This window comes from Arvicanthis niloticus, chromosome 6 (assembly GCF_011762505.2).
Source record: "Arvicanthis niloticus isolate mArvNil1 chromosome 6, mArvNil1.pat.X, whole genome shotgun sequence".
NCBI lineage: Eukaryota > Metazoa > Chordata > Mammalia > Rodentia > Muridae > Arvicanthis > Arvicanthis niloticus.
Genome location: NC_047663.1, coordinates 105,052,600 through 105,064,787, shown reverse-complemented (window position 1 = coordinate 105,064,787; position 12,188 = coordinate 105,052,600). Strand labels below are relative to the sequence as shown.

The 12,188-nt window shown below is 43.9% G+C and overlaps 1 protein-coding gene and 1 pseudogene across 6 annotated transcripts in view; one reads left to right on the top strand and one right to left on the bottom strand.

Moving 5' to 3' along the window:
- The window catches only part of Psd4 (pleckstrin and Sec7 domain containing 4), a 55,152-nt gene extending 51,887 nt beyond the window's left edge, over nucleotides 1–3,265 (bottom strand). For 4 of the 6 annotated variants that reach the window (XM_076937489.1, XM_076937492.1, XM_076937491.1 and 1 more), the window contains exon 1: nucleotides 3,018–3,261. The gene's annotated coding sequence lies outside the window, so the exon portion shown is untranslated. Of the gene's footprint in view, nucleotides 1–2,588; nucleotides 2,788–3,017 lie in introns of all 6 variants that reach the window. The other 2 variants (XM_076937493.1, XM_076937495.1) reach the window with 2 other exon arrangements.
- An 8,687-nt stretch (nucleotides 3,266–11,952) lies between these two features.
- Nucleotides 11,953–12,021, top strand: LOC117712247 (U4 spliceosomal RNA; annotated as a pseudogene).
- The last annotated feature ends 167 nt before the right edge of the window (nucleotides 12,022–12,188 follow it).

Below are 12,188 nucleotides of genomic sequence, written 5' to 3'. Positions count from 1 at the left end.
ACAGCATGACAATTAAAGCAGACGCTTGAAAAGCCCTACCACCTGATGGCAAAGGCTGTCCCTTTCTTACTTGCCATGCAACCTCAGCAACTTTCTTCCTCTCTCCAGGCCCTGGTATAGCAACAGCACACACCTCAAAGCCCTGCTGTGGGGATTGACTATGTTATTATTACACATAAGAGGCTAAGGGGGCCTAGTATACAGTCCTTGCTCAGTAACACAGTTCCTCTGCTGTCCAGCTAGGTGTTTTGTTTTGTCAAATCCTACTAATTGCATCATTTAATTAGTTTCAGATTAAAAAAGACTTGTAGGAATTTCCCAGAAGGCAGCAATTTTCCTGCCATCCTCAAAACCCAAGTTTGCTACTTTAATTCTCTTTGTGTGGGCCTATAACATGTTGATGGGTACTGAGCAAAAGATGGTATACCTCTGAGCTCCTACTCTTTAACTCAGCTTGTCTAGACTGAAACCCACCAATGAACATACTTTTGAGTTTTCCTATGAGGGTGATTCTAGAAACGTTTGTTTGTTTATATTTCATGTGTACTGTTGTTTTGCCTGCATGAGTGTGTGTAAAAGTGTTGGATCACCTGGAACTGGAGTTATAGATAGTTGTAAGCTGCCATGTAGGTCTGGGAATTGAACATGGGTCCTCTAGGTGGAGAAGTCAGTGCTCTTAACTGCTGAGCAATCTCTACAGCCCCTTTTACATTTTTTTGTTGGTTTGCTTGTTTTTTGTTTGTTTGTTGTGTTTTGTTTTGGAGATAGGGTTTCCTCTGTGTAGCTCTGGCTTCCTGGAACTTACTCCATAGACCAGGCTGGCCTCAAACTCACAGAGATCCTGCCTCTGCCTCTGGAATGCTGGGATTAAAGGCATGGGCCACCACTGCCAGGCTAGCAAAGTTTAAGTGAAGGAAGCATTCCTGCATGTTGGCTAAAATGCATCTCCCCCTGCTCCCTGACCACAGACACAATGTTATCAGCTGCTTCAGGCTTCTGCCACCATGCCTTTCTCCCAGTAATGGATCATATCTTCAGACTATAAGCCAGAGTAAACGTTATCTTATTTTGGTTTTGTCAGGTATTTTGTGACAGCGGTGACAAAGCACCAGCATTCACCCTGCTTGGTGTGGACTGCCAAGCCTGGCCTTCCTAAAGGTGCTGTCTGCTTTTCTCAGTGGCTCTGGTTCCTGTCGGCCTTGTGTGACCTGCCAGAGCTACTCCAGCCTTCTATTCTCCCAGCATGGTCAATGAATCACACCTTGCTCATCTCTAAGACTTTCTACTCTCTATTCCCCTGGTGGGAATCTTCTTCCCCTGGGCAGTCACACAGCTATGTCTTATCTTCTTCATAAGTCCCTGCCCAAGTTGAACCCCTTCTATTCAGACTGTACTGACTGATCTGCTGAAGGTAGGCGCTCCTACGGGAGCTGAATCTGAGGCAGGACGACCAAGAGTTCAAGGCTAGCCTGTGTAACATAGCATATAACATGACTCTCATAAATAAATAGTCTATTATTCATTTCTTTTCACCAGAAAATAGCACCTACAAAGAAAAGAACGATCTTGTTTATTAATGGGGTTTAAACCTGGAAAGTATAGACTGTTGGGCAAATATTTGTTAAATGATTGAGCAAATAGAAAACAGGACGTGTCTCCTGGGAAAGTATAGCTCTATCTTAGATTTAAGCATCCCCAAAAGAAATGATCTTTGGACTTCATGGAGGGCTCCTCCTCACCCCATTTGTGCAGTGCTCTCTGAGGGCTCCTCCTCACCGAATTCGTGCAGTGCTCTAAGGCCTTAGAAGCAGTTTGTAACTCCCCATCACTGTTCTGTGCAGACTTGTAGGCTTTGAAGATGGTAGCACTTCCCCACCTCACTCAGGATGACTGCTGCATCTTTTCTAGCCGAGAGAGTTTCTCTCATTTTCCTGTCACATCTCTCCTCACAAAGTTTTGTTTGTTTCTGTCTTACAGCCTTCATCACCCTGAGATAGCATAATTCACCTGCTTGCCTTCTCTTCTCCCGTAAACTATCCAAAGGAGATGGAGGAGTTCATAGTGCCTAAGTGTGCGTGTGTGTGTGTGTGTGTGTGCGCGCGCGCAGCAGCCACTAGGGAGTATCCATTGAATAAATGAAAGAAGGGATCTTCCCATTACCCTCTAAGAACAGTAAATGCTAAGCTGGGAAGACAGTGCTCACTCCACGCTCACTAACCTTGACCTTGAGTTGTTTCTCATGCAGAGGAACCATAGATATCTAATTAGATGCTAATTACATCCAATCAACTCAGGGCTTGGGGAAGGGGCTGGGCTAATGAGGTTGGCAGGCACATGAAAATGGAGATGTCCTGCACTTGGCTTTGATGCTGGCCTCACGACCTAGACATATAGGTCATGGACACACAGGGGACTGGTGGATGCATGTATCAGAGCAACAAAAGCCGGCCTGTATCCTGGAAAAACCCAGCATAATTCACACCCCGGTCCCATTGCCCTTCTACTGAAAGGACACATGAGACTGAATCCTAAGTCCTGAAAGGAACCAGAGAGGAAGGTGACTTAACATCTGAATGGATGATGTTTACCTTCCCAAGAATGTCTGCTGTTTTCTGGACAGACATAGCAAGAAGAGTTCGGGAGAAGGGCCTGTGCCAATCATGTGGGAAAGAGCTACCCGGTTCTCCAAGATGTCAGCGCCTTCCTGGGGGCAGCCTTTAAGCTCCCAGCGAACACGTGTCATCAGGTGTCATCAGGGAGGTGCACCCCAGACGTCATCACAGGCACCTGAGAACATTGGGAAGATTTGAAGCAAAGCCCTTCACATCTTTAAAGGCTCCTGTTTTACTGGGGACTTGGAGCCTAGAGGACTCCAGTGGGGCTCAACCAAACCTTTTCTTCAGTTAGGCCTTATTCTTGGGGTTCCTGCTAGCTTTCTAGCCTCCTACAGCTTCTCCTCAACTCAGATACTTTGTCCTTGACATCCTGGCCCCAGTGGGCTCTCCTCAGGTGCTCACCTGCTGGTCTTGCTTGACCTGTGCTCAGCGCAGCCACAGTGGAGACACCGTCAGGAGGACGACAGATCGAATTCTTGACACTGCAGCGGAGCCCTTCGCACATGCCTCTCTCCACGTCCCTCCGGGGCCCCGGCAGCCCGGGCGCCCCCTTGGCTCCGCGCCCAGGCGCCGGCCGGAGCCGCGAGGGCTGCGGGGAGGCGCACAGCGGAACCGGGTTTCCGGGAGGGCGGCGGTCGGCGGATCGGGGCGGGCCAGGCTAGAGAGAAGCAGTCCGACTGGTCTGACCGGGGCTCTGGGCTGGGCGGCAGGCTTGGGCCGGGCGTAACCCTTACACAGAGCCGCGTTCCTCCGCCCCATTTGGTTGATTTTGTCAAGCACATAAACCGGAAACTGTGGCTAGACCCACATAACCCGTATGCCTGCAATGGGACAATAATTAAGCATCTCCCCCAATCCATTATTTCTTACTCATTTAGTAGACACAGGCGAAGAAGGCATTAGTGGAGCTCAGAGCTTCATCTGCTTGCAACTGTTGACCCACTGTGACTGAGGGCAGGCTGGCAAACAGCTGCGACTTGAAATGCAGAGACATTTCCTCAAACTTAATCTTAGACAGAGACTGACAGTTATGTATTTTCAATACCCCTCTCTCTGGCGCCATCCAGAGTGTATTCCCCGTCACTATAGGTAAGACATAGAATGGAATTTTGAACGAAGTGTTCTCTGTGTATCCAGTGACATTTTAGCTGCACTAGAAACGTACAGTTTGGAAAAACTAATTGCCTGAAACACAGTTGACAAATTGCGCTTTAAGCAACAACCACAGCTAATACGTGCGGATTGCTGGGTTCCAGGTTATAAAGTATGTGCGTTAACACATCTAATTCTCACAACCTTCAAGGTAGGAAGTGGTTAAGTGACGCCACAGAACACACACACACACACACACACACACACACACACACACACACGGAGAGATGGGAGGGAGAGGGGGAGGGGGAGGGGGGAGGGAGAAGAAAGAGAGAGAGAGAGAGAGAGAGAGAGAGAGAGAGAGAGAGAGAGAGAGAGAGAGAGAGAGAGATCTCCTTGGGACCTTAAGGCAGCCTTCTGACAACTGCTTTGCTGTTTTGAGATATGCTGTTGCTAAGTTATAAATTGTGACTGACTCTGAACTATTTCTTGTGTATCTCATATGAGCATGCCAGACAGTGGGTGGTCTCTATGGGATCGGAGAAAGAACTACACACATCAAAAGTTGCAGCCTACCTGGCAGATAAGCATTCTGAGTGTGAGTGTAGGATGCTGCTGGTGGTGGGAATTTCTCTAAGAAAGGAAAATTCTGACAAAGGAGGGAGCTCCCTAAGGGTGAGTGCATGTGCCTCCAGACTCCTCTCAAGTCCTTGAGGCTCCTGAATGCACATGGGGCTGGTTTACAAATAACTCAAAGAAAACAACCATGAGACTTGGAATGTGGTTTGTTTGAGTCCTGACAGTCCTGTGAAAACCACTTGGGGCTTCCCATTGAAATTCCATGGTAGTCATACCTAGAGGACCAAGGTGTGCTTCCAATAGAGAAATAACAGAATTCAGAGCATCTATGAGGCACTCACAATGACCCTTGCATAGCAGAGAAACAGAAACATATGGATTACAATCAAGAAGAAAATAGCCAACAGGGAGTTAACAAAAACACAGACAACAAAGCTGTTGGATTCAAGAACCAGTGAGGGGAAGGAGACTGTGGGCAAAGAGACATGGGATTCTCACCGAATAGCTGCTCTGCAGAGCACTGCAAGGAATGCAAGTAAACGTTTTCCCATGACGATGTTCCTCAATGTCGACTGTGCACACCCAGGCTTCTGATGGCCCTAAGACCGACCACTGGGGTTTCTCTCCTATAACATACTCCTTCATTTTCCACTAGCACATCTTTCATGTTATGATAAAATACCTGAGATAAACTACTTATAAGGAGAAAAAAAAAAAAGATTTTGACCCATGGTTGCTAAGGTTTCTGTCCATGGTCACTTGGTCATGTTTAGTCCTGTGTCATAGTAGGGAATGGCTGTTAGGGAGGCTGTTCACAGCACGGTGGGGAGGCTGTTCACAGCACGGTGGGGAGGCTGTTCACAGCATGGTGGGGAGGCTGTTCACAGCATGGTGGGGAGGCTTTTCACAGCATGGTGGCCAGGAAACACCAGAGAGACAGGAAGGAGTAATATTCACCCTCTACAAAGGCAGAGCGCTAATGACCCAACTTTCCATTGTCCCACCTCCTAAAAGGTTCACCTTCTCTCCTGGGGACCAAGCCTGTAGCATATGTACCTTTAGGGACATTTAAGATCTAAGGAAGAACAGACATCGTTGTAGACACTGGGGCTCAAGGAATCTATTTAGCAATATTGCTGTGATGTTGTTGTCATGAATTGTTTTCTATGAGATTATGACAGGGATATAGACTGGGGAGAATATAGATTGGAGGCGTTTCATAGTTGCTCACTTAACACAGACAGAGAAAACTAAGAAGCATCCAGAGGGAAGAGTGACACAGCTTGCATCCAGGAATGAGCTTGTTCTCTCAGAAGCCATCAGACAGGGAGATGCTGAAATGGCAGCTTTAAGGTGCTGAAAAACAATCTGGGACCGGAGAGACAGTTCAATGACTTCAGCTTGTTTTTCAACACCACTGACTACTGGATCGGACATCCTCTATGGCCTCTTTAAACACCTGCACACATGTGGTATATACACACAAAGACACATATGCACACATACAGATACACAGAAATGCCAGATAATAAGCTGTCACCTTGTTGAACTGTATCCATGAAATTTTCTTAAATAAGAAGCAAGAAGAGAAAGTCTGAAAAAGTAAATAAATTATCCAAACAAATTATGTTATAATTAAGAATATGTACACATTTAAATTTATTATAACAAATAAATAGCACAATATAAATTTTGTTAGTATTATTATGAAATATAATGAACAAATTATTCAAAATGAGGGTGACAATATGAAAGTAACTTAGAGCACTAGAAAGCTAAGTCTATGACTTCTATTGTTTCTATTACATTATCTAAAAGGTTACTCACTAAAACAGTGACACATGATGATGAAGTTTATTAACTCATATAGAAGCAGAATGCATAAAATTCACAAAGTACAAAAGGGACAACAGTATTGTCACAGGATTTTTACATTACGTATACAATTTAAATTTAGGACAAACCAGTAAAATACATAAAAGATTACTATTAGACAAATAGGATAATAAAAATGGATCAGTTGACATTAAGCACCTCAATTAAAATGCAGAGCCACCAAAAGGGCTAATAAAACATGTCCTACTTGCACTGAAATCACAAAGGACACACTCAACAAATATGTACACTTGTTGAAATGAGAAGAATGGGGGAAATATACTGCACAATGTTTAATTTTTTGAGCATTTAAAAAAACCTTTATTTGTTTATGTATATGAGTGCTCTATCTGCATGTATGCCTGCACACCAGAAGAGGGCATCAGACCCCATTATAGACGGTTGTGAGCCACCATGTGGTTGTTGGTTGAATTGAGACCTCTGGAAGAGCAGCCAATGCTCTTAACTCCTGAGGCATCTTTTCAGCCCTTGTAAGGTTCAATCTTAGGTAAAGTAAAATTTAATACAGAGATAATATCATTAATAAAAGTGTCAATGTAAAGTGAGAAAAGTATCAGGTTACTAAGATGATTCTTAATATACATGAACCCAACAATGAAATTACCAAGTATACCAGGTAAAGGCCGATGGAACTGAGAGAAATGAGAGAGAAAACACAGTCATCACTGTGTTGTTCTAACCCCCTGTGCTGAAACTAGTGAATTCAATGTATAAAATATCCGTGAGGATGCAGAAGACCTAAACTACACTGTTACCCAACTTGACCAAATTAACCTTTTGAAATTTTACACCAACATTATGGCCCACATTCTTTGCAGTTATGCAGGGAACATCCCACAAGGGCTACCAGAGATTCTAAATTCCCATGTAGAAACTCATATGGCCATGTTGTCTAATCACAAGGACATAAAATTAAGAGCACACAACAGTATCTTATCTAGAAAACCACAGGAGACATTTGGAAATTGAACAATACACTTCTAAGCAAGATGTGGGTCGAAGAATAAACCATAAGAAATATGAGCAAATATTTCAAACTAAAACGATAGAAAATCAGACCAGGACAACAGCGTTAGGATGCCCAAATATAGCTCTATAAATCTGGTAGCCAAAGTATCAAGGTAATTTGTAGGGAAGGGAAAGCCTTCTCAATAGGTGGTTCTGGTACACACAGGACTGTTTAATATCTGAGTCTTATAACTCAATATAAAAAGGACAATCCAATTCTAAAAATACACAAAAGGCCAGGGCTGGTGTCAAAGGTCTGCAACCCCCCACTGCTTAACAGGTAGTGTAACTTACTGTGACCCTGTCTGGAAATGGAAAGGACAAAGGACCTGAACATAATATCTGTGAATAAGATAGACAAATAGGCAATAAGCACAAAAAGATGTGTGACTTCATTGGTATTGGAGAAATGCAAAACAAAGCCACAATAATGCACCCATATACTGGTTATAATTTTAGACAGACAGATAAAAAGTAGGGCCAGTGTCATAGTCAGGGTTTCTATTCCTGCACAAACATCATGACCAAGAAGCAAGTTGGGGAGGAAAGGGTTTATTCAGCTTACACTTCCACATTGCTGTTCATCACCAAAGGAAGTCAGGACTGGAACTCAAGCAGGTCAGGAAGCAGGAGCTGATGCAGAGGCCATGGAGGGATGTTACTTACTGGCTTGCTTCCCCTGGCTTGCTTGCTTGTTGTAAGGGTGTCAACCAATTAAAGGGGAAGGGGCCTTCCAATTGCTCAAACAAAATAGATGACAGATGGAACCACTCCTTGGTCTCTATATATCACTTACATTTTTTATATGTCATTGCTTTTGGTTGGCTATGAATGTTAAGTTATTTCTCCACTGGTAAAATGAGCCAGTTCAAGCCAGATTAAAGTATGTATAACTGTAGGTTATATCCTCTAAGGAGGACAGGTTCTCAAGCCCCAAGGAAGGAGGCCACGGAAGTTGCCATGGCGGGAGGAGACAGTGGGGAGGGAGGAAGAGAAAGAGAGAAAGAGCTCTTGGGAGAAAAGAGAGGAGAAAGGGGACAGAGAGACTAAAATGTCTACTTATATAGGAAAGAGTCTGTGGGGGAAGCCCAGCCCTTGGGCTGGGATGGTAGGGTAGAAGGCAGCATATGCTAGGTAGGGACTGAGGGATGTTGGGAGAACCTGGAGGCCAGGTCTGCTTTGGTATGTAAGATATTCATCTCAGCTGTTTGTTCCGGGGTCTGAAACCCAACAATAAATATAACCCACTGATATGAATGAGGCTTTCAAATAGTTTTTGGAACAACAACAACACCCAGCTAAAACTGTAATTTTCAAGCTCTGTTCTGGAACACACAGTACTGTGTTTGTAGGGCCAAAGGTGCCCTGAGGTCCCTTTGATCCTTTGAGAGGGATAGGGAGAGATGCCATATTCCTCTCAGAATATAGCAACAGAAGAGGGGCTAAGATCTAGAGAGCTATACGGAATGGTCTCTAGGAAGTACACAGAGCCACAGGATAAGGCCATCCTGGGGAACACAGTCCTGAGGGGTTATGCACTTTACCAAGTAACTATCTTAAATTGGTTTGATTGGTGCATAAGAAAGCCTAGAAGGGGGTGGGGGCATATTTTCCCTGGGGAGTCTGGAAAAAAACCCAAACTTTGACTAGTCTGAGGTGAGAACTGAGCTAATTGGAGGTGTCTACCCAAGATTCTTTTTTGGATAGTTGCCCTCTGGTTGTAATTTTCTGAACTTCTTTTTTTGCCCCCTTGTGATCAACACACCAAAGCCCATGGTTCCTTTATTCAACTTCATAAATAAAAACCCAATTCTTTCTCACAATCTTTCCATACTTTTCTAAGATAACTGGGTTCAGTAGAAAACATTTTGAGATTTACTTCTGTGGATTAGATATTTTATAAACAAAACTACAAAAATCTACACCAATTTAATATCAGTCATAGTGACATTGTTTAAACTATATGCCAAAAAGTGAAGTTCCAAGTTGTCGGGTACCCCACAAGCCTTATGACCCTCAGGCAGTTGGAGATGTAAGGTGAAGAATGAAACTCTGTGGGCACTGAGGCAGAGACAGGCAGATCTCTGTGCATTTGAGGAGAGCATTGTGTGCAAAGCGAGTTTCAGGACTGCTAGGGTTGTTACACAGAAAAATCCTGACTCAAAAAACCAAACCAAACCAAACCAAACCAAACCAAACCAAACCAAACCAAACCAAACCAAACCAAACCAAATCAACCAGTCAACCAACCAACTAACCAACCAACCAACCAACCAACCAACCAAAACCAAAAAACCTCCAGGTTGACCTTACCGTTTATCCTTCTTATATATTTAAGCATAGTAAAACTTTTGAAAAAAGTTTCCATATGACAGTTATAACAATACAGTGTTAGGCATAGTTACATGGAAACTCCCTATCAAGGCAGCAAAGCACCTGTGACCTTTACAATAAGAATGAATTCTATTGGCTGATAAACAAGGGCTAGGATGTAGGATCTGTGACAAGCATAAGGATAGATTCTATTGGTGGAGAATGCAAAGCACATGGGACCTCGTGATGGTTTGTATATGTTCTGCCCAGGGAGTGGCACTATTAGAAAATGTGGCCCTGTTGGAGTAGGCGTGGTACTGTGGGTGTGGGCTTTCAGACCCTACTTTTAGCTGCCTGAAAACCAGTTTCTGCTAGCAGCCTTCAGATGAAGGCTCCTCCTGCACCATGCTTGCCTGGATACTGCCATGTTCCTGCCTTAATGATAATGGACTGAATCTCTGAACACGTAAAAGCCAGCCTCAATTAAATGTTGTCCTTATAAGAGTTGTCTTGGTCATGGTGTCTGTTCACAGCAGTAAAACCCTAAGACAGGCCTCTTGCATAAGAATGAGTTCTAGTCACTGTTGACAAGGCCTAAACAATTCTCAGGATATTGTGGGGATTCAGGTGGAGGTTGGCTCCTAATAGAATAGCCAAAAAAAAAAAAAAAAAAAAAAAAAAAAAAAAAAAAAAAATCACCAGACTTTTTCTAACCACTTACTCCAGCCAGGTGCCATTTATTTCCTTCTGTTGAAGAAAATAGCACCCCCTTAAGCTGCCTCCCTGTGGTTGATGATCCTGGTTTCTCCAATGCTTATTCTAAGCTGTGTCTCCCACACCCAGCATTTTAGCCAACCTTATGATTGAGACAGTAGGGAATTATCAATCTCTCTTTCTTTAAAGTAGTTTCAGTTTGCAATCCATGTAGTGTCCAACTCACAATCCTCCTGCCTCAGCTACCCAATATTACAGGTGTATATCATACACTTCTGAAAAATCAGCAATTTTCTCATTTAGAGAAAGAGAGAGAGAGAGAGAGAGAGAGAGAGAGAGAGAGAGAGAGAGAGAGAGAGCAATCTGGGGTGTCTGGGATCTGGAAATATGAACTCACAGTGACAGTGGCAATGAGACCTATCACATGGCGGTGGGTGATGACATCAATGAGCTGCTGGTGCAGAGAGAGACGGCTGGTGAGCACCTGACTTACAACAAATAGCTCATCAGAACTCTTTTGTTTGTTTTTTTTTCTGTTTTTTGGTTTTTTGAGACAGGGTTTCTCTGTGTAGTCCTGGCTGTCCTGGAACTCACTTTGTAGACCAGGCTAGTCTCGAACTTAGAAATCTGCCTGCCTCTGCCTCCCAAATGCTGGGATTAAAGGCGTGTGCCACCACCGCCCAGCTTATCAGAACTCTTGATTGACAAAATTCTGAACTTTCGAAGTCAGTATAACAATAGCACAGTGAAGGAAAGAAATCTTAAGAGTTGTTCATTTTTTATATAACTTAGATTACTTTCTTTTACAAGTTGCATTTACATACCTTAAAGCATCTTAGACCCTCACAACCTAAGCTTTCATGTCCTCAGACTTACACCGGTCTCACCATTTTACTGCCTCCTAATTGGAAGGAGACTTCCCTTGAATGTGCTACCTAAGCCTGGTCTCCCCTGCTGCATCCCATTCCTTGTTCCACTCCAAATCCAAAGATGGATTTTGTGTATTGGTTGGTTTCGTCAGTGCAAGCCAAGAGCTCCAAACCCCAGCTGTGCCAAACTCAAATGTCTGCACATTTGTTGTTTTAAATATAGTCCAAATAAGCAGGTGTTTGTCCACTAAAGACCTATTGGCTACCAAGATACAGACCCAACTAAACCCAATAACTTTATGCCAAGGATTTAAACCCTAGGCAATATTGCTTACTTTTGGAGTCAAAATCAGAGATTCCCTGATGTGTCTCTGAGAGACATTCCTTAGGTGTGGAAACCTCCTCTTCCACTCCCATCTACCCTGGGACTTCTTTCGCTCTCTTCCCCTTCTGTGTGGGACCTCCATCAGGCTTGGGCAGATCCTGGTGGTGAGGATCCACCTTGAACTGGTGAAAGAGCATTGCTCACTAAAGCTCCTGAGTGCTACTGCCATGTGGTGTCATTTTTCTCTGCTCTGCTCCCCACTTTTCCCTGGTTTCTGAGCTTCTTCAAAACTTGCCTGGTCTCAATCCAGTCCACACAGGTTTGTTGGCTGACCTAATTTGTAAATTCCTACTGATGTGTGCAGTGGCTAACTCCGAGTAGCTACTAGTCACAAGATATTGATGTATATATGCATGAGACAGAGACTCTTGGATGTGTTGGACTGACATTGTTGCAGATGGTTGTGGCCTAAAGCTTTCCTTTCAGAGTATTTTAAGGAACACCTGAAGTCTAACTACAGCAATAAGAGGGGGAAGTTTTAAGCTTTGTGCAGTGGCAGTATCATAGCCAATGAGGTTTATCTGAGGCATGATTATTGCTAATTGAAAGAGGGGGAGGTTTTGGAATGGTCACGAGACAGGGAGTTGGGGAGACAGAGAGAAGGTGGAGTTTATAATTATGCTAACCCTATTCGTAAATGTGCTGGAGCTTGTACACTGCATGGCAGAAGTTTGGGAAAGCAGTGCTTTTATTTTCCCTCCCCCACTCCTTCCCTCC